Genomic DNA, 21,269 nt, shown 5'->3' on the forward strand with positions numbered 1-21,269 from the left:
GCTGGGATTACAGGCGTGAGCCACTGCCCCCAGCCAATTATCATAATGTTAAGGTAATAATAAACATCAATTATATTTTAATATATCTACAATAATTGTATTTTGTGATGTGAAAATCACATATGTGATTTTTACTGGTGACAAGCTTATAGGTAGTACTAATACTATTGTAGTTTGTTGCCTATATACATAATCAAAGGAAACATTAAATTTCAGTTTGAGTCTGGTGAAATAAAGTTGTAAATAAAGATGTGTAGCTTGGACCTCTGTCCTGAATTCCGGAATTATGAAACTAACCATCATAGGGCCAGCTTCATGGGCAGGCAACTTGTATGATGGGACCTGGACTTAGAAAGGCCTGTACTTGGTTTAATGCTCTGCTATTTCTGTCTCAAGACTCTTAATATTTTTATCTTTAAATTTGTGCCATGTACTTGAAGTTCAGTGGGACATGGAGTGTGTGCATGAACAGAAGAGATACAGACAATACGAGTGTCTGCCACCATCCCTGTCACACACAGTGGCTGAGACCCCCCGAGCACAGAATCCCAGCAGACCCGTGATGCCTGCAAGGCTCAATGTCAGTACAAGTTTGGTCTGTTACGTCCTTGGCTGAGTAAGCCAGGAAATGACAGGCCCAGGGTCCATGCTTTCTGTCTGAACCAGAATTTGCTTCAAAGGCAGACAGAGGCGGTGGTGTTCTAAGAAATATGAATGACCAAGGAATCCTATCATAGACTGTCTTACTTGTGTTACTTCCCTGTAGTAGTCAACACTTATGCAGAAAATGACAACATAGAGAAGGAAAGACAGAGCAACCCATAGTGCCTTTTCCTTTTAGTACTTCCTTACCCATCAGTAAGCTGAAGGTAGAGAGGGTTGGTAGGGCAAGTGTATATTAAAGTGAAATTAAAACCTTTGAGTTCATTTTTGTGCAGCATTTCCACTGTTCTACTAAGATTGAAATATGTATGTTTATGTAAGCTATTAATATGAATGATTTAATTTTGATTATTCCACATATGAGTTAAATTTTTTATATTTGTATTTTAATCTGGTATTGCACAATATAAAGATAAATGGTAAAATCATGACAATAATTTAAAATTTTCATTTTTCTTCAAATAATGTTAAATAGACAATAAAAGATATCACCATTATGTCCTACCTGGGGATTGCTGCAGGAGCTGCCAGCTGATGCCCCTGCTCTGCCCTTGTTCCCAGACCATCCACACAGCAAAACAGCCAGAGAAATCCTTCGACAATTAAGACATTGATGTCTTTTGCTCAACTGCCCTATAGCTCCTTTAACTCAACATAAAAGCCAGAATTTGTACAATTTCCCTGAAGGCTCTGTGGGATATGTACCACCCCCAGGTCCCCAAAGACACAAGGCTCTTAGATCCATCTCCTTCATCCCCTGTCTGGTCCCCAGTATCAGCCATGCAAGCATCCCAGCAATTCTTCAGGAACAAACACAAGCTTCAGCCTCAGAGTCTTCACCTGGAATCTCGAGGGAGTGCTGTCTAGTGTATGATGGGTGTAGACTTGAGTCTGTCAGAGAAACCACCTGCTAGTGGGGATGAGAAGAAGAGGTCAGTTTACAAAGATTCTGACTTTGTCTTTTTTTTTTTTTGAGATGGAGTCTTGCTCTGTTGCCCAGGCTGGAGTGCAGTGGTGCAATCTCGGCTCACTGCAACCTCCGCCACCCAGGTTCAAGCGATTCCTCTGCCTCAGCCTACCAAGTAGCTGCGACTATAGGCACACACCACCATGCCCAGCTAATGTTTTGTATTTTAGTAGAGACAGGGTTTCACCATGTGCCAGGATGGTCTCGATCTCCTGACCTCATGATCCGCCAGCCTCGGCATCCTAAAGTGCTGGGATTACAGGCGTGAGCCACTGCACCTGGCCTCTGACTTCGTTTTTTCAGGTGGCTTCCACTTCCTCAAACTCGTCCCCAGCTAACTCTGCAGTCTTCAGAGAATCCCATCCCCACCCCTGGATAGAAGATTTTCTCTAACTCTCACTATGTTTTGTTTAGGTGCAATACACCGAGGTTTATTTAAGTTATTCAAATTGACAATGATATGAAATTTCACTTTTTTCTTCTACATTTATGTTTCGATCTATCTATCCATTCATCTATGGCTGTCTATCTATATCTCTTTATAAAAGCTGCATGGGGGTGTTATTTATTGTAAAAGGCTGCATTGGAATCTGCTTGCTGGATTACCATCTTTTTTATTTAGTCACTTCGTTGGCCTTTAACTCAGGGTCTTTACTCTGTAAGGAACCAAACACAAGCATGGTAGATCTCCCACTCTAATTAATTCATTCACCTGCAAATATTTATTGAGTGCCTCCCCAGGGCCAGGTGAAAGTGATGAAGACACACCCTGCCCTGAAGCAGATCACACTGTAGTTGCAGAGGCTGACACTGAAGTCTTCATTACACGGAATAAACAAGTAATACACCATGTATCCTGCATTCGATTTCCCACCAATCCAATGAGCACAGCTCTGTCTACCTTCTGCATTGTAAACTGCTTTTTTTCCAAGCTCTTCTTTGTTTCCAGGGCCAACCAGTACTAGACATTAGCTGTAACTACTGTGTGATGACTTTGACTTGGTCTAACCATAATCCTTAAATTCATGACACATTGGAATGCAGAGTGAGTTCCACCAACATTCCCCTGAGCATGTCAACACCTCTCCAGTGACAGGAAGTCAAAACATTTCAAGAGCTGCACCAGGAGGAGGCAGCATGTTTATCTTGCTTCATAAGCAGCAGACAAGGGGAACCAAGGCTATGGGATCCCTAGTCATAAATCATTTCCATCTGGGAATTCAACCATGGGTACTGTCTTCTCTGGGGCGGGACGGGGCCACACATCTTCAGTTGGCAAATATTCTAATTAAAATAAATAATAAAGGAGAAGTCCCCTTGCCTGAATGTAAACAGCATGGATCTGCTTTAGGTTCATTAAAGTGCAAAACCTGTTCTAGCTTTCAACCAAAAGTAGCCCACACTACCTAAATAAATCTTAAGCCAGAGAACAGTCTCATTTCAGCAGGTGAAACATATACCAATCCAGGGGGACTAGAAAAGATTAGGCAAGTACAAAATAAATACAGTTGTTTAAACATTTTAAACCATGAGAAGTTAGGAGTCTATCTACATCTATTAAATTTGAATATCTATGAGCAGGCAGTTAGCAGAGTGTGACAAAAAATGTACTTATACTTCAGTGCAGTGGTATAAAAATGGAGCCTGCATGACAATTCCCCTGCCAAACTCTTTCCCAGGGTAGCTGAGACTGTGAGGGCAAAGCTGTCACTTTTTGTGCTCTCTCCCCTAACCCATTCAGGCCTCAGGGCCTGTGATAAGCTGCCTCCAGGACCACCCAGCTGAGGAGACTAATCATTTACAACTCATCAGGGCCTCGGAGCTCAGCTGAGAACACACCACAGGAGTGTTTAGGTCCCTGCATTGGACTTTTGCGTTGCATGTGCACGTGCGTGATTAACAGACTTATCAGTAACACTGTAATTCAGATTCAGATTCTATCAAGTACCTGCATTCGTCCACCTCTGTTCTTCTCAAAAGCTGAAAATCTTTGTTTGAACAGTGTTGAAAACATGAGATTTAGAATCTTACAGACCCTAGTTTGGATCCTGGTTTACCATGTAAGAGCTGAGTGATTTTAGTTACCAAAAATAATATTGTGAAAGTATCAGTGATGTTTAAGAGACCTTGTACTAAAAATAAATCAACAATACATAAAGAAAAGCAAAGAAAATTTCATCTTACGCCACAGTGTCAGAAATTTAATCACCAGAGTCTGAAACTAATGTATAGTGACTGTTTTATTGCCTTTGTGTCAGGCACTATGCTAGCCACAAGAGATTTTTAAAAATATGAACAAAATCCAACACGATCCTTTCCCTCCTGTGTTTTACTGTCTAGTGTGAGAAATGTGTATTAATCAAATAATCACAAACACAAATAAATAATTTTTTTTTTTTGAGACAGAGTCTCACTCTGTCACCCAGGCTGGAGTGCAGTGGCGTGATCTCAGCTCACTGCAGCCTCTGCCTCCTGGTTTCCAGCGATTCTCCAGCCTCAGCCTCCCAGGTAGCTGAGATTGCAGGCACATGCCACCAAGCCCAGCTAATTTTTGTATTTTTAGTACAGACGGGGTTTCACCATGTTGGCCAGGCTGACTTGGAACTCGTGACCTCAGGTAATCTGCCTGCCTTCGCCTCCCAAAGTGCTAGGATTACAGGTGTGAGCCACTGTGCCTGGCCTAAATTTTCTATGATAATAAGTATGATCAAAGGATAAGTGCAGGGAGCCATGGGGTATTTGAGAGGATCTGAATTAATCCACAGTGTGAGGATGATAATCACTGAAGGTTGACGAGGAAAGTATTCATGGCAGAGAAAATAACAGCCCCAAGGGAAGGGAAAGGGCTGGACCAAATGAAGAGAGATAGAACTCTATATGTGGAGTGCTGGCATCTTCAGCTGTGGGTGCAACTTTCAAGGACATTGGCAACCTGGAGTGTATCCTGAAGATGACAAGCAGGATGGGAGAAGCTTGTCCATCGGAAGCAGAAGCTATTCCATTTTAGGTGTGGTTGAAGGGGCCAGGAGACACCAGGAGAAAATAGACAGGAGGCCTTAAGTTCTCCAAAGTGCTCTGCAAGTGAAGAATCAACACTGCTTCAAGCTGTTTCCTGTCGCAGCTGAAGAAGAAGGGGTGGCTACGAATGCAGACTGGGTTTTCAATTCCATGTGGGATTACAGTTAGGACAAGTCTGATGAAAATTTGTCAGTGTTCCCATATACAGAATTCTTGGTAATGCCAGGAAATAGTATTGTGTTTCTTTTAGGAGAGTTTTTAAACATTTTTATTCCAAAACTTGATTATGTTAACTTTCACAGAACATATGATCTTTTCTCTGAAATCCACACCTACTTATTTTTCCATACCTTTCCTCAAAAGGGTAGAATCTCAAGGTCCTATTCTTGGGAGAAAATTTAAATAAAGACATGCATTAAACTCATTTATTTGTTTATTTATTCTTTTGTTTTTACAAATGAGTGCCTGCCCTATGCTGGGTTCTATGCCAAGTGCTGAGGATAGAGTGGCAAATGAGGCTAATACTCTTCAAAATAATAATGATGTACCCGCTTTCTATCTCTCAGACTTCAGGTCCAAGGCTCTAGTAGAGCTGCTATACTTTTCTCTAAGCAATCAGAACTAATTTCTTCCTGGCTGTATTACACTTGATTTGATGCAGCCTCTATTTTAAATGGCCCTCTGGAAGGTAAGTCAGCCAGTATCCACTGCAATCCCACCTCTTGGTGCCCACATATCAACACAAGATTGTACCAGGTACCGTGGTGTTGCTCAGCCACACTACCAAGTTGGTGAATGCCTGAATGCAGGTAGCAAATTGTTTACTGTCTTTTGTTAGGGAAAAAGAAGCTGAAGTTCTGGTATATTCTTAAAACTCTGATCTTTGGGTTGTTATGTTAGTATCTCAAAAATGAAAAAAAAAAATCTCAGTGACCAAATTGTATTAGCTTTCTCTTCAGTAAAATGGTAAAGAATATTTTTAATACTTTGCTTCACTCTCCAAATAAATATAACTGTAATCTAATCAAGTTTTGTGCTGATCTTAATTATAAGCTGCCGCCTTTCCCTGAAAACCTCAAGAAAGTGCAGTGGTGTTGGTCCAGCATGTGCACACATTTTAGCATATAAGAAATTACAATTTTGGGTTTCTATTAAAAAGTTAAAGTTAAGGGCCGGGTGCAGTGGCTCACGCCTGTAATCCCAGCACTTTGGGAGGCTGAGATGGGAAGATCACCTGAGGTCAGGAGTTCAAGACCAGCCTGGCCAACATGGTGAAAACCCATCTCTACTAAAAACAAAAATTAGCCAGGCATGGTGGTGCGTGCCTGTAATTCCAGCTACTCGGGAGGCTGAGGCAGGAGAGTCACTTGAACCCAGGAGGTGGAAGGTGCAGTAAACCGAGATTGCACCACTGCACTCCAGCCTCAGCAACACAGCAAGACTCTGTCTCAAAAAAAAAAAAAAAAAAAAAAGTTAAAAAGCATTCTTAAACATAGAAAACTGATTAATACTATACTTATTCATGTCCTAGTGAAAATTCGTTAATTTGATGTAAAAATGAACAAGATAGTCGTTCAGGGATGTGAGAGCTCGCATGGACCAGCACCATGAGGCTGTCCTCCTGAAACTCTGAGATGTTATCCACTCTGTAAAGCTTGTCACTCTCTGAAATTCGCAGCAAAGGAAATAATCAAAAATAACTTTTTGAAAAGATAACAACATATTCATTTCACATATAATACTTAGTGATAAATTAGAATTAGAAAAAATGTATTCATCTATACTTTATTTTGGATCTTCTACCCAGATTCTAGAGCAAGTGCTGTCACAGTGCAGGGATCCTGGGCTTGAAGTCAGGGAGACTTAACTTTGGTGCCCCACTTTCCATGCACTAGCCATATGACCACAGGCAGTGACAGACTCTCTAAGTTTGTTTTCTTATCTGAAAATTGAAAAACATAATGCCTACCAAACTATTGTTGTGGAATTGAATGAGATAAAGGATGCAAGCTGTCTAGCACATAATAAATGCTCAATAAGTGATATGTTAATTACTATTGATATTGACACATTTTAACAATTTTTATTCTGTATGATGTTGATGATGCTTCACTAATTTACCTATAGCTATAGCTTAGGTTTATTTTGGTCTTCCTGGCCTAGAATATATATGAAATAAAACTTGTCTTAGGATTGTTTGCTCTTTGTTGTCCATGTTTACCAGGATAAAAACATGATGACAAAGTTCAGAAAAAATAGTTCTTAAATATGCTTAGCCCAAGTCAAAGTAATTTATATTGAATAATATCTAACATTCCATTCAGGAGAATCAGGATTATGTCTCAACTCTTAAAACTGACTCAAAAGTTAGTAAGTACGTAGACTACAGTGTTCTAAGATCAGATAAAACACAAATAAGCAAAGATTTCCAATTCTGGGAGCCTTGATGGGGATTCCCAGTTGGGTAAAGAATTCTTGCAGTACACATTAGCAACTTATCTAAGATTTCTAAACTGGGAATATATTTGCTTTTCCTATTTAAAAAATAAAATGCCCTTGTAAAAAGATAAATACATAAAATACAAATATAAGCCCCACATAATCCCACTCCATGAAAAAACTGTTCCAAATTTGGTTTAAAAATTCACATAATTTTTAATAGTATATATGTGTATGCATAGAGAGACAGACTTCTGTTAAAGATGAAATGAAATTGGACCTACTGCTTTACATTCTTGCTTATTTTGCTCAGCATTATATTATGAACATGGTTTTCAAAGACAATTGAAATTTTCCAAAATATTAAAATTAACTGAATTTTATATTTGTTCTTGGCATCTATTATAATGCAACATCTCTTTCAGCAGGTCTAAAGCATAAGTCCTTTACAATTCTGGGACTTAAAAAAACACTATTTGCCTACCACAAACACAAAGTTGGAAACGTTTTAAAATCAGATATCTAGATGTTTTTACCATATAAATTTAAACAGTTAACAATTTGAAAACCTGTCTTTGACTGAGGGAATTAATTTTTTATTTTTATTTATTTTTATTTTTTAGTGTTTAATACCATTGGATTCTTTGGGTTAAGGCAGAAATAATAAATGATTAATAACAGAAAAGAACCATTTTAAATCTTGGGCCTGCTTTACCAGGTGGTGTTGATTTCTGTAGCACATCAGATATGCTTTCAGGCAACAATAAAAAATTATCAATTTTGCAATTTCCTAGCAGTTCCAAACTAAGCCTAAATGTCAAGATAGATTAAGATTGGAGAATCTCTCCATATTTGGATAAGTTGACAGTCAATATGTAAGTCATTACTTTAAAGTACACACCAATTACATGTGTGTATAATCAGCTTTTTAAACAAACACAGCCTCTACCCTTTCCTCTGATTGTAGAAATTTCTGTTTGTGTTAGATCTTGGCACAGCTAGCATTGGTTTTTGTCAGCTCATAAGTAACCTTTACGTTGAAAAGTTTATACTACTCCTCTGTGGACTCTCTCTAATCAAAAAATAAAATAAATAAAGAAAGAAAACAAAACAAAACTTCTTAAAATGTCATATGGCCAATCAAATCATCAACCAAACACTTACAATGGTTTCTCTAATAAATTATAGCCAGATGGTTCAATTCACTAACTTAACAGGACCATAAACATATCAGCATTATGCAAATACCTTGCAAAGAAAATCAGACAATATACAGTTTATGTTTAGTTCACAGGTTTCTGGTTTGTTTCACTACTCTGTGTTAACACAAAAGCAAAAGACAATAATAAAAGAAACATGTTTGTTTTGCAGAAATAAAATGCTAGATTAAGAGAACTAAGTAGTTCCTTCCTTCCTTCCTTTCCCCTTCCTTCTTTTTATCAAGTTCTTTCTCCTTTGGCCCTCACTGACTAATATTTATTTGAACTATGAATCAATAATGACATGTAGCACAAGCTGCCTACAGTGCCCAACCACAAAGTAATGGAATTAACAATTAGGAGAAGTTTTGCTTTAAAATTCCCTAAAAAGTGTCAAAACAGCTTAGATGGCAAGTGTGGGACTGATAGGTTAGTTTATGGAGACACTTTGCTGTCAGTACTAAATGAAATATGATAATACAATTTGTATAAATAGGTGACTTCCCAACGCAGGGAAAAGGGGAGTGAAAGACTTCCATTGGCCCACATCCCCACCATGGAATTGTGCAATCCTGGCCACAGGAGAGCCTCTCAACCCTCATAACCCCTGAAACTAAAACAGGAAGCTGCCAAGAGACTGAGGTAGACCTGCTCCAAGGAGGGAGGGTGTGCTGGGTCCTGCACCCTTTCTGAGACCTAAGCAGCTACAACATTGTGCCATTTTCAAACCTAGCCTTTGGCAGACTGTCCATCCTGGGTGGGCCCCAGCAGTGGCAGATCTGAGGTGTTATGGCTGTCACTGCTTAAACTGGGGAGAGGGCTGGAAGCTTTCCCACAGCTGGGAATAACAAGCAAATGAGGCATGAGCCATAGCTGCTGGTGCTGCAAAGTGAGAGCCACTGGAACACAGACTGGGACATGAGTGAGGTACAAGTTGCTGCTGGAATTTGGTCATTAGCTGGGTGGGGACTCCTGCAGACAGGGTAAGGACATGAGCTAGACTCAGGCTACTCTGCCATGGTTGAGGGGCAAGCCCCACCAGAACTGGAGCATGAGAGGAATGTGCATTTTTCATCACAAGCCCACCCAGCCCAGCTTTGCCTCTCTCTCCAAGACAGCACACAATGTCTGAGGTCCTGGGGATTGCCCAACCCAATCCACCATTGTGGGCACCTAAGTACTCCTCCTGGTGCCCTGAGGTTGGGCATAAACTCCTGGCTGCTACCACCTCAGCTGGCACCCACTTGCAAGTGCCACCTTAGGCCAGGAGACTGACCCACCCAGCCCATTTTAGTCACCACCAACATTAAGGTACACAGCTTGAGAACCACGGAATCATCCTACCACTGCTGCTGCCATCACCCACACCACACCAAGTGCCCAGGAGCCTGAAAACATGTCCAACTGCCTGGCCACTACTGCCACCACCCATGTCTGAGCAAGCCACCTGGAGGCCCAAGTATCAACTTGCCAGTAACTTCCAACACAAGTGCTAGTGCACACTGCCCTGGCACAAAGATAGGCATGCTCAGCCCACCTCTGCCAGCACTGGGGCTGAAGACTGGCCCACCTGTCCTCTCAATCCCCAGGACAACTTCACTATGGCTTTCATTAATAACCACACTCTAATCCATGAAGGAAATCACAGATGCTACTAACACTGTTTACAGCCAAAGAAATCATATGGAGACTACACTACTGGATGCACCCAGAATCAAAGCCAAAATGCTCTACCCAACTGACATCATAGGTACATATTCAGGAAAAAGTCCTCCCCTATAAAAGCAAATTCAAAAATAGAAGGTGACTATTACGCCAGATGCACAGATATCAACATAAGGACACAGAAGCAGGAAAAGCAAGGAAATATGACTCCTTCAAAGGAACACAATAATTCTTCAGCATTAGATCTTAATCAGAAAGAACTTATATAACATCCCAGATAAATAATTCAAAATAATGATTTTAAAGAAACTCAGTAAAATACAAGAAAATTCTGAAAAACAATAGAAAGAAATTAGAAAATCAATTCAGAATATAAATGAGAAATTTACCACAGAAATAAACATTTTTTAAATGAACCAAATAGAAATTCTGGAACTGAAGAATTCATTGAAGGAAATAAAAAAAAACACACACACATTTGAAAGAATCAACAATAGATTAGATCAGGTAGAATAAAGAATCTCAGAACTTGACAGATCTTTTTAAATACGCCAATCAATTTTTTTATTAAAAAAAAGAGAATACAAAAGAATTAACAAAGCATTCATGACATTTGGGACAACATAAGACAAATATACAAATTATTGGGATCCAGCTGGGTGTAGTGGCTCAGGCCTGTAATCCCACCACTTTGAGAAGCTGAGGTGGGCAGATCACCTGAGGTCAGGAGTTCATGACCAGCCTGGCCAACATGGTGAAACTCTGTCTCTACTAAAAATACAAAAATTATCCAGGAGTGGTGGCACACACCTGTAGTCCCAGCTACTGGGGAGGCTGAGGCATGAGAATAGCTTGAACCCAGTAGGCAGAGGTCAGTGAGGTGAGAATGTGCCACTGCACTCCAGTCTGGGCTATAGAGTGAGACTCCATCTCAAAAACAAAGATTAATAACAAATTATTTGGATCCTTGAGGGTGAAGAAACAAACAAAAAGTTTAAAAACCTATATAATGAAACAATAGATAAAACTGTCCAAGTCGATCAAGAGATTTAGATATTCAAAAACAGGAGGCTTAGTGATCCCCAGGAAGATAAGTGCAAAAAGGTCTTCTCCGTGGCACATTATGTTCAGACAATCTAACATCAAAGATAAAGAGTGAATCCTAAAAACAGGAAGAGAAAGACATCTAGTCACCTATAACGGAAACCTCATCAGAATAACAGTGGATTTTTCAATCAAAAGAGAATAGGATGACATATTCAAGTGCTGAAAGAAAAATACTGCCAGTCAAGAATACTATATTCATCAAATTATCCTTTATAAATGAAGGAGAACTAAAGTCATTCCCAGACAAGCAAATGCTGTGGAAATGTGTTTCCACTAGAATGGCCCTACAAGATATGCTGAAGGGAGTTGTAAACTAGAAAGTGAAACAACATTTACCCTAATGAAAACACATGAAAGTATAAAACTCACCGGTAAAGTAATTCACACAAAGGAGGAAGAGAAAAGACTCAAATGGTACCAGTACAGATATCCACCAAACCATGAGGATAATCAATAAGAGAAAAAAAAGAAACAGTAACATACAAAACAGCCAGAAAACAATTAGCAATATGATGGAAACATAGCCTAAGATATCAATAATAACCTTGAACATAAATGAATTAAATTATCTACTTAAAAGATTTAAAAAAGGCTGAATGGATTAAAAAACATGATCCAATTATTTGCTGCTTACAAGAAACTTACTTCATCAGTAAAGACACATAAAGACTGAAAACAAAGAGATGGAAAAAGATATTCCACACAAGTGGAAACCAAAAGCAAGTAGAAATAGCTAAGTTTATGAGGGCTTGCCTGTCGTGTACATGTCTCTGCAACTCCCAGGAGGGGAAAGGCTGCTCAGTTCAAGGTGTTCTGTTTGGTAGAGCATGTGTCCTCTGACAACCATGTCTCTGGCCTTTTCAGACACTCTTGGGGATGGCATTCCACACACAATAAAGATGCAGGGGCTGAGGAACCCCAGCGCTCGGTGCCCTTTGTCCAAGATTAAAATCGGCCTGTGGGATGTAGTGAGAAGGCAGGTTGCATGGGTGTAACTGATGTATCTTTTCCTTAATGTTATTATAATAATGGGTAATTTGTCAATAAAGCATTCCTTTTGGAGAAAGAAAAGAAATAGCTAAGTTTATATGAGATAAAACAGACTTTAAAGGTAGAACAGTTAAAAAAAACAAAGATGGTTATTATATAATGAAAAAGAGATTAATCCAGCAATAGGATATAACAATTCTAAATATATATGTTCTTAACACTGGAACACCCAAATTTGCAAAGCAAATATTACTAAATCTAAAGAGAGAGATAGAGTGAAATAAAATAATCATGGAAGACTTCAATATCCCATTCTCAACAATAGACAGAGTATGTAGAAAAAAATCAACAAAGACACATTGGATTTAAACTGTACTTTAGACCAAATGAACCTAACAGACATTTACAGAACATTTTACCTAACAATTGCGGAATATACATTCTTTCCATCAGCACATGGAAACTTCTCCACAATAGACTATATGCTAGGCCACAAAACAAGTCTCAACAAATTTTTAAAACTCAAAATTAAATCAAGTGTTTTCTCAGACCACAAGAGACTAAAACTAGAAATAAATACTAAGAGGACCTTTGGAAACTATACAAATACATGGAAATTAAACAACATGTTCCTGAATGGCCGTTGGGTCAGTGAAGAAATTCAGATGAAAATCAAACATGTTTTGAAACAAATGAAAGTGAAAATACAACATAGCAAACCTTGTTGGATAAAGGAAAAGCAATGCTAAAAGGGACATTTATAACAATAAATTCTTATATCAAAAAAGGAGAAATATTACAAATTAACAATCTAACAATTCACCTCTAGGAACCCAAAAAGCAAGAACAAACCAAACCAAAAATTAGAATAAGAGAAATAATAAAATTGAGCAGAATTAAATGAAATAGAGACTAAAGATACAAGGGATCAAAAGACGAAAAGTTGATTCTTCAAAAAAACAAACAGAATTAATAAACCTCCAGCTAGACTAACAAAGAAAAGAAGAGAGAAGACCCAAATAAACAAAGTCAAAAACGAAAAAGGAGACTTACAACTGATAACACAGAAATACAAAAAGATTGCTGGAGACTTTTATGAACAACTATATGCCATCAAACTGGAAAACCCAGAGAAAACAGATAAATGCCTGGAAACATATAATATTGAATCAGAAAGAAACAGAAAACCCAAGCAGATCAATTATAAGTAGTAATACTGAATCAGTAATAAAAGCATCATATCCCAACAAAGAAAAGCCCAAGATTGAAGGCCTTCACTGCCAAATTCTACCAAACTTACAGAGAAGAAATAATACTATCCTCCTGAAACTATTCCACAAAATGAAAGAGAAGGGAATTCTCCCTAACTCATTCTATGAGGCCAGCATTACCCTGATATCAAAATCAGACAAAAACCCAACACAAAAGGAAAACTACAAGCCAATATTTCTGATGAGTATAGACACAAAAATTTTCAACAAAATAATAGCAACTTGAATCCAACAGTACATCAAAAAGATAATACACCATGATCGAGTGGAATTTATCCCAGGGATGCAAGGATGTTTTAAAATATGCAAATTGATAAACATAATACCTTACATCAACAGAATGAATGACCAAAACCATACGATCATCTCTAATAGATGCAGAAAAAGCATTTGATAAAATGCAGTATCTCTTCATGAAAAATACTCTCGACAAACTAGTCATAGAAATAATATACCTCAAAATAATAAAGACCATTTATTACAAATCCATAGCTACTTCATACCGAATGGGGAAAAGTTGCAACCTTTTCTCTAAGAATTTGAACAAGACAAGGATGCCCCCTTTCACCACTCCTATTCAGCATAGTACTGAAGTACTAGCCAGAGCAATCAGACAAGAGAAAGAAATAAAAAGCATCTAAATTGAAAAGGAAGAAGTCAAAGTGTCCCTCTTTGCTGATAATATAATCTTATATCTAGAAAAATCTAGACTCCACCAAAAATGTCTTAGATTTGATGAATGAATTCAGTAAAGTTGGATGATACAAAACCAATGTACAAAATTCAGTAGCATTTCTATACACCTATAGTGATCCAGGCAAGAAAGAGGTTAAGAAGGCAATCCCATTTACAATAACTACAAAAAAATACCTAGGAATAAATTTAACCACAAAAAAAGAAAAAACAAAAAACTAGGCAACATCAATGAAATAAATTGAATATGGGACAAACAAATGAAAAAACATCCCATGTTCAGGGATCAGGAGAATTAATATCATTAAAATGACAATATTGACTAAAGCAATCCACAGATTCAAAGCAATCCCTATTAAAATATCAATGTCATTCTTCACAGAATTAGGAAAAACAATCCTAAAATTCACATGGAGGCAAAAAAAGAGCCAGAATAACCAAAGCAATTCTAAAGGAGAAAACAAACAAACAAAACACACCAAAGCTGGAGGCATCACATTACCTGACTTCAAAATATATTACCAGGCTGTAGTAATCAAAACATCATGGTATTTGTGTAAAAACAGAGACATAGACTAATGGACAGAATAAAGAACCCAGAAAAAAACTTACATCCCTAAAGCCCTCTGATCTTCTACAAAGTTTCCAAAAAACTTACACTGGGGAAAGGACTCCCTCTTCAATCAACAGTTCTGGGAAAATAATCAACAGAAGGAAGAAACCTTTTGTTGAATGGGAAAAATATTTACAAACTTCATTCAATAGGTGACTAATATCCAGAATATACGAGAAACCGAAACAACTAAATAGGAAAAAAAATATTAAAAATTGGACAAAGGACATGAAGAGACATTTCTCAAAAAGAAGACATACAAATAGCCAAGAGGTATATGATAAAAATGCTCAACATCATGAATTATCAGAAAAATGCAAATCAAAACCACAATAAGATATTATCTTACTCCAGTTAGAATGTCATTATTAAAAGCAAAAATAACACATGTTGGTGAGGATGCAGAGAAAAGGGAATCTTATACACTATTGCTGCAAATGTAAACTAATACAACTACTATGAAAATAGTATGGCGATTTCTCAACATACTAAAAATAGAATCACCAGTTGATCCAGCAATCCCACTACTGGCTATCTATTCAAAGGAATAGAAGTCAATATGTAAAAGATATACCTAAACTTGAATGTTTATTGCAGCACTATTCACAATAGCAAAGATATAGAATCAACCTGTTTTCATTAACAAATGAAAGAATAAAGAAAATATCATATACACACACACACACACACACACACACACACAAAGGAATTCTATTCAGTCATAAAAAGAAAGAAAACATGTCATTTGTGGCAACATGGATGAAATTGGAGAGAATTATCGTAAGTGAAATAATCCAAGCACAAAGAAATAAATATTGCATGTTCTCACTTCTATGTGGGAACTAAAATATTTGATCACATGGAGGTCAAGAGGGGAAAAATAAATAACAGAGACTGGAAAGGGTGAGTGTGGGAGAAAAGGGAGGTAGAGGAGGACTGGGTTAAAGGGTACAAACATATGGTAAGATAGAAGCAATAAATTCAATATTTGATAGTGGAGTAGGGGGACTGTACTGAACAAAAATTGACTGTACTTGGGTGATGGCCGTCCTCAATATCTTGACTTGACCACTATGCATTATATACATGTAACAGAATTTCTAATGTATACCATAAATTTATATAAACAAAAAACAGCAAAAATTGTATAAATAATCTTCAGTTATCTATTTTTATTTTATTTAGAAGCAATCATCTAGGTAAAAGACCAGTGGGAACAACCCTAATATAGCCAGTTATAGCATGCCTACTATGATACAGAAACCTGGCTAAGTGTCGGTCAGGCAAAATCTCACTTCATCCTACCAATGACCCTATAAGGTCGGTATTATTATCATCCCTATATTTTAAATATGTAAAGGTAGTAGTAGCCTGACCAATGTAATGCCAAATGGCAGAATTGAGACTTAGGCCTAATGTACCTGACTCAAGAAGGAGTAACTTAATCTCTATCTCCACCTCTTTATATGGACCAAGGTGAAGTAAATTTTGTGTTTGTGAGTACCTTTAATTCTTTCTGTCCATCCTAAATATTCTAACCCCCAACCCCATACCATGAGTGGATTTTTAGGGAAAGAATTAAGACTATGTTGTAAAATCTTGTAAGTTGCAGTTTGCAGGATTAGTATTGGACCAACAATGTCCTCCCATTCAAGTGGCATAATGGTAGAAAACACTGTTACTAGGTAGAAAGAGAATCTCAGGGGAGAAGCCCATAGTTTAAACTACAGAACCCAGATTAAAATAGAAAAATTCTGTACTTTTCCTTAAAATAATTTTACTAAATTTTTTTTAATTATTTCTGCAAATAAACAGTATTTTAAAGTGGTATATTTAAACAAATAAATATCTAGTTACAACGTAATTCTTTTTTATCTAATCTTGAACCAGTGGTTCTGGCTCCGTCTTACCTTGTCATAATCTTTGTAACTCATCTTGAATGCTTTTTTGGAGTTGCACCTGTTCCTTGGTTTATATATGTTCCAGGGATTTCTTGTCAGCTGGCCATAAGACATGATTTGGCAATTTGTCATTCCATTGACTGTATTCATTTAGCTACTTAAAATGGACACTTATGGATACTTTAGTTTCAAGAATCCTTCTTATAACAGTGGGCTTTCACAATATCCTTCCTATATCATGCAGAAATAATCCTCCACAAGCTAAGCACAGAAGAAAAATTAGATTGGTGGAGAACAAGTAAAGAAAAGGAGGAGGGGGTAGGCGAGAGGGAGGCGGAGGAAAGGGAGGGCCTGAGAAAAGCAAAGGTGAGAAAAGTCTCTGCTGCCGTAGAGCCTGGAGCAGCATGACCGGCTTGGCCTTCTCCAGCCCCAGCCAGCAGTGCAGAGGACACCGCAGGGACTCCCCAAGTGTCCGCACCCCTGGGCCTGCCAGGGGCCTCCGCCTGCTGGGCTGCCCTCCCTGTGCGCAAGGTGTGAGGAGATTCTTAGAGAGAGTGTTCCCCTGGCTTGCAGGGTCCTGACGGAATCTCACAGCAAAATTGCATGACCCCCAATGTCCTAGGTGAAGCGTTCCTTTCAGTTTTTCCATTAGAAATGTCTCCCCGAAGGCTCATATCCGTGCCCCGAGAAAAGAGAAGGCCGTGGTCACAATAACCCTCCATTCTGACCAGGATGGAGTTGGGGTTGCTATTACTCAAAAGCTTCCAGAACCTTCTGCTCCCACTCAGAGTAAACCCAGAACCCTTGCCTGACCCAGAAGCCCCTTGAGAATCTGTCTCACAGCCCACCACACCGACGGCTCTTCTCCCACCCAGGCCCTTGCTAATGGCCCCCTCACTGCACTGAGCTCTACTCTTCAGACCTGCCTATCACTCCTGCCTCAGCGCCTCCATCTTTCTGTTCCCTCTACCAGAAATCCCTACACACAACTTTGTCTTTTTTTTTTTTTTTTTTTTTCCTTTGAGAGAGTCTTGCTCTGTCACCCAGGCTGGAGCACAATCTTGGCGCACTGCAGCCTCCACCTCCTGGGTTCAAGTGATCCCCCGGCCTCAGTCTCCTGAGTGGCTGGGACTACAGGCACCCACCACCATGCCTGGCTATTTTTTTTTTTAAGTAGAGACAGGGTTTCACTATGTTGGCCAGGCTGGTGTCGAACTACTGACCTCAAGTGATTCGCCCACATCGGCCTTGTCTTGTCTTTTTCTGCAGGTCTCTGTTCAAATGGAGACTCATCCAAGTGGCCTTTTCTAACTACTCTACCTAAAACAGCAGCTTAGACCATCAGTATCTGTCCCTTACTCTCCTCGATTCCCGTCCATTGTACTCCATGCTGTCAGTGTTGTATGTCTATTTTCTTTCTTCCCCCCATGGAAGTGAGCCTTGTGCTTATAAGGGCTTTATCTTGATTTGCTCGGTGTGGTGTCCCCATGCCTGTAGCAGTTCCTAATACAGAAAGGATGCACATCAAGCATTTCATGAATAACTATAGAAATTAGTGGACTAATATGTTTGTTAGGCTTTTTATTTGTTTGTGTTTTTCACTCAGAATGATTCCTTCTTGGGGGCTTCTGAGTCTCCTCCCTACCCCATTGTCTAGCCCTTTAAATACATTTGACAATGAAGTTCTGTCTGTTCACCAGACATATTTGGACATGTCCGAATCCCAGCAAGAGAAGCATTTTGTTATTATCCCTGAAGGCTTCCAGCTGTGTGCAAGCAGACTTCCACAGATGCCACACCATCTCCTTAGCAGATGTGTTCCGATATTTCTAACTCCACCTAATTACAAGCTGAAAATTCTCAATTGTGTTAAAAATTTTTAAATTTGTAACTTTTTTTTTTTTTTTTTGAGGCGGAGTCTCGCTCTGTCGCCCAGGCTGGAGGGCAGTGGCGCATCTCGGCTCACTGAAAGCTCCGCCTCCTGGGTTCACGCCATTCTCCTGCCTCAGCCTCCCGAGGAACTGGGACTACAGGTGCCCGCCACCATGCCCGGCTAATTTTTTTGTATTTTTTTAGTAGAGACGGGGTTTCACCATGTTAGCCAGGATGGTCTCGATCTCCAGACCTCGTGATCCGCCCTCCTCGGCCTTCCAAACTGCTGTGTAACTATTTTTATTTCCAATGTAGTTACCATTTCACTCTACTTTTAAGCAACATTCTTTTGCACTAGATTTCTAATTGAAAGTTGTTAAGAATTACTTGACATCCTAAACTTTTATTTTTATTTTTTGTTTTTTTTTAAGTTTTTTTTATTATTATTTGTTCTGCTTCTGGTTTTTTTAAATTATTATTACTATACTTTAAGTTCTGGGACACATGTGCAGAATGTGCAGGTTTGTTACATAGGTATACACGTGCCATGCTGGTTTGCTGCACCCAACAACCCATCATCTACCTTAAGTATTTCTCCTAGTGCTATCTCTCTCCCTGCCCCCACCCCTCTACAGGCCCCAGTGTGTGATGTTCCCCTCCCTGTGTCCATGTGTTCTCATTGTTCAAATACCACTTGTGAGTGAGAACATGTGGTGTTTGGTTTTCTGTTCTTGTGTTACTTGGCTGAGAATGTTGATTTCCATCTTTATCCATGTCCCTGCAAAGGACATGAACTCATCCTTTTTTATGGCTGCATAGTATTCCATGGTGTATATATGCCACATTTTCTTTATCCATTCTGTCATTAATGGGCATTTGGTTTGGTTCCAAGTCTTTGCTATTGTGAATAGTGCTGCAATAAACATACATGTGCATGTTTCTTTATAGTAGAATGATTTATAATCCTTTGGATATATACCCAGTAATGGGATTGCTGGGTCAAATGGTATTTCTAGTTCTAGATCCTTGAGGAATCGCCACACTGTCTTCCATAATGGTTGAACTAATTTACACTCCCACCAACAGTGTAAAAGTGTTCCTATTTCTCCACATCCTCTCCAGCATCTGTTGTTTCCTGACTTTTTAATGATTGCCATTCTAACTGGCGTGAGATAGTATCTCATTATGGTTTTGATTTCCATTTCTCTAATGATTAGAAATGATGAGCTTTTTATGTTTGTTGGCTGCATAAATGTCTTCTTTTGAGAAGTGTCTGTTCATATCCTTTGCAGACTTTTTGATGGTGTTGTTTGTGTTTTTCTTGTAAATTTGTTTAAGTTCTTTGTAGATTCTGGATAGTAGCCCTTTGTCAGATGGATGGATTGCAAAAATTTTCTCTCCTTCTGTAGGTTGCCTGTTCACTCTGATGATAGTTTCTTTTGCTGTGCAGAAGCTGTTTAGTTTAATTAGGTCCCATTTGTCAATTTTGGCTTTTGTTGCCATTGCTTTTTGTGTTTTAGTCATGAAGTCTTTGGCCATGCCCATGTCCTGAATGGTATTGCCTAGGTTTTCTTCTAGGGTTTTTATGGTTTTAGGTCTTACTTTTAAGTTTTTAAACCATCTTGAGTTAATTTTTGTAGTAGGTGTAAGGAAGAGCTCCAGTTTCAGTTTTCTGCATATGGCTAGCCAGTTTTCCCTATACCATTTATTAAATAGGGGATCATTTCCCCATTATTTGTTTTTGTCAGGTTTGTCAAAGATCAGATGGTTGTAGATGTGTGGTGTTATTTCTGAGGCCTCTGTTCTGTTCCATTGGTCTATATATCTCTTTTGGTACCAGTACCATGCTGTTTTGGTTAATGTAGCCTTGTAGTATAGTTCGAAGTCAGGTAACATGATGCCTCAAGCTTTGTTCTTTTTGCTTAGGATTGTCGTGGCTATGGGGACTCTTTTTTCGTTCCATAGGAAATTTAAAGGTTTTTTTTTTTCTAATTATTTGAAGAAAATCAATGGTAGCTTAATGGGGATAGCATTGAATCTATAAATTACCTCTGGCAGTATGGCCATTTTCACAATATTGATTCTTCCTATCCATGAGCATGAAATGTTTATCCATTTGTTTGTGTCCTCTCTTATTTCCTTGACCAGTGGTTTGTAGTTCTCCTTGAAGAGGTCCTTCACATCCCTTGTAAGTTTTATTCCTATGTATTTTATTCTCTTTGTAGCAATTGTGAATGGGAGTTCACATGATTTGGCTCTCTGTTTGTCTATTATTGATGTGTAGGAATGCTTGTGACTTTTGCACATTGATTTTGCATCCTGAGACTTTGCTGAAGTTGCTTATCAGCTTAAGGAGATTTTGGGCTGAGATGATGGGGTTTTCTAAATATACAATCATGTCAACTGCAAACAGAGACAGTTTGACTTCCTGTCTCCCTATTTGAATATGTTTTATTTCTTTCCCTTGCCTGGTTGCCCTGGCCAGAACTTCTAATACTATGTTGAATAGGAGTGGTGGGAGAAGGCATCCTTGTCTTGTGCTGATTTTCAAAGGGAATGCTTCCATTTTTTGCCCATTCAGTATGATATTGGTTGTGGGTTTGTCATAAATAGCGCTTATTATTTTGAGACACGTTCCATCAATACCTAGTTTATTGAGAGTTTTTAGCATGAAGAGGTGTTAAATTTTATCAAAGGCCTTTTCTGCATCTATTGAAATAATCATGTGGTTTTTGTCATTGGTTGTGTTTATGTGATAGATTTCGTTTATTGATTTGCGTGTGTTGAAGCAGCCTTGCATCCCAGGGATGAAGCCAACTTGATTGTGGTGGATAAGCTTTTGGACGTGCTGCTGGATTCAGTTTGCCAGTA

Source organism: Pongo pygmaeus, chromosome 12, assembly GCF_028885625.2.
Source record: "Pongo pygmaeus isolate AG05252 chromosome 12, NHGRI_mPonPyg2-v2.0_pri, whole genome shotgun sequence".
In the NCBI taxonomy this organism is placed as follows: domain Eukaryota; kingdom Metazoa; phylum Chordata; class Mammalia; order Primates; family Hominidae; genus Pongo; species Pongo pygmaeus.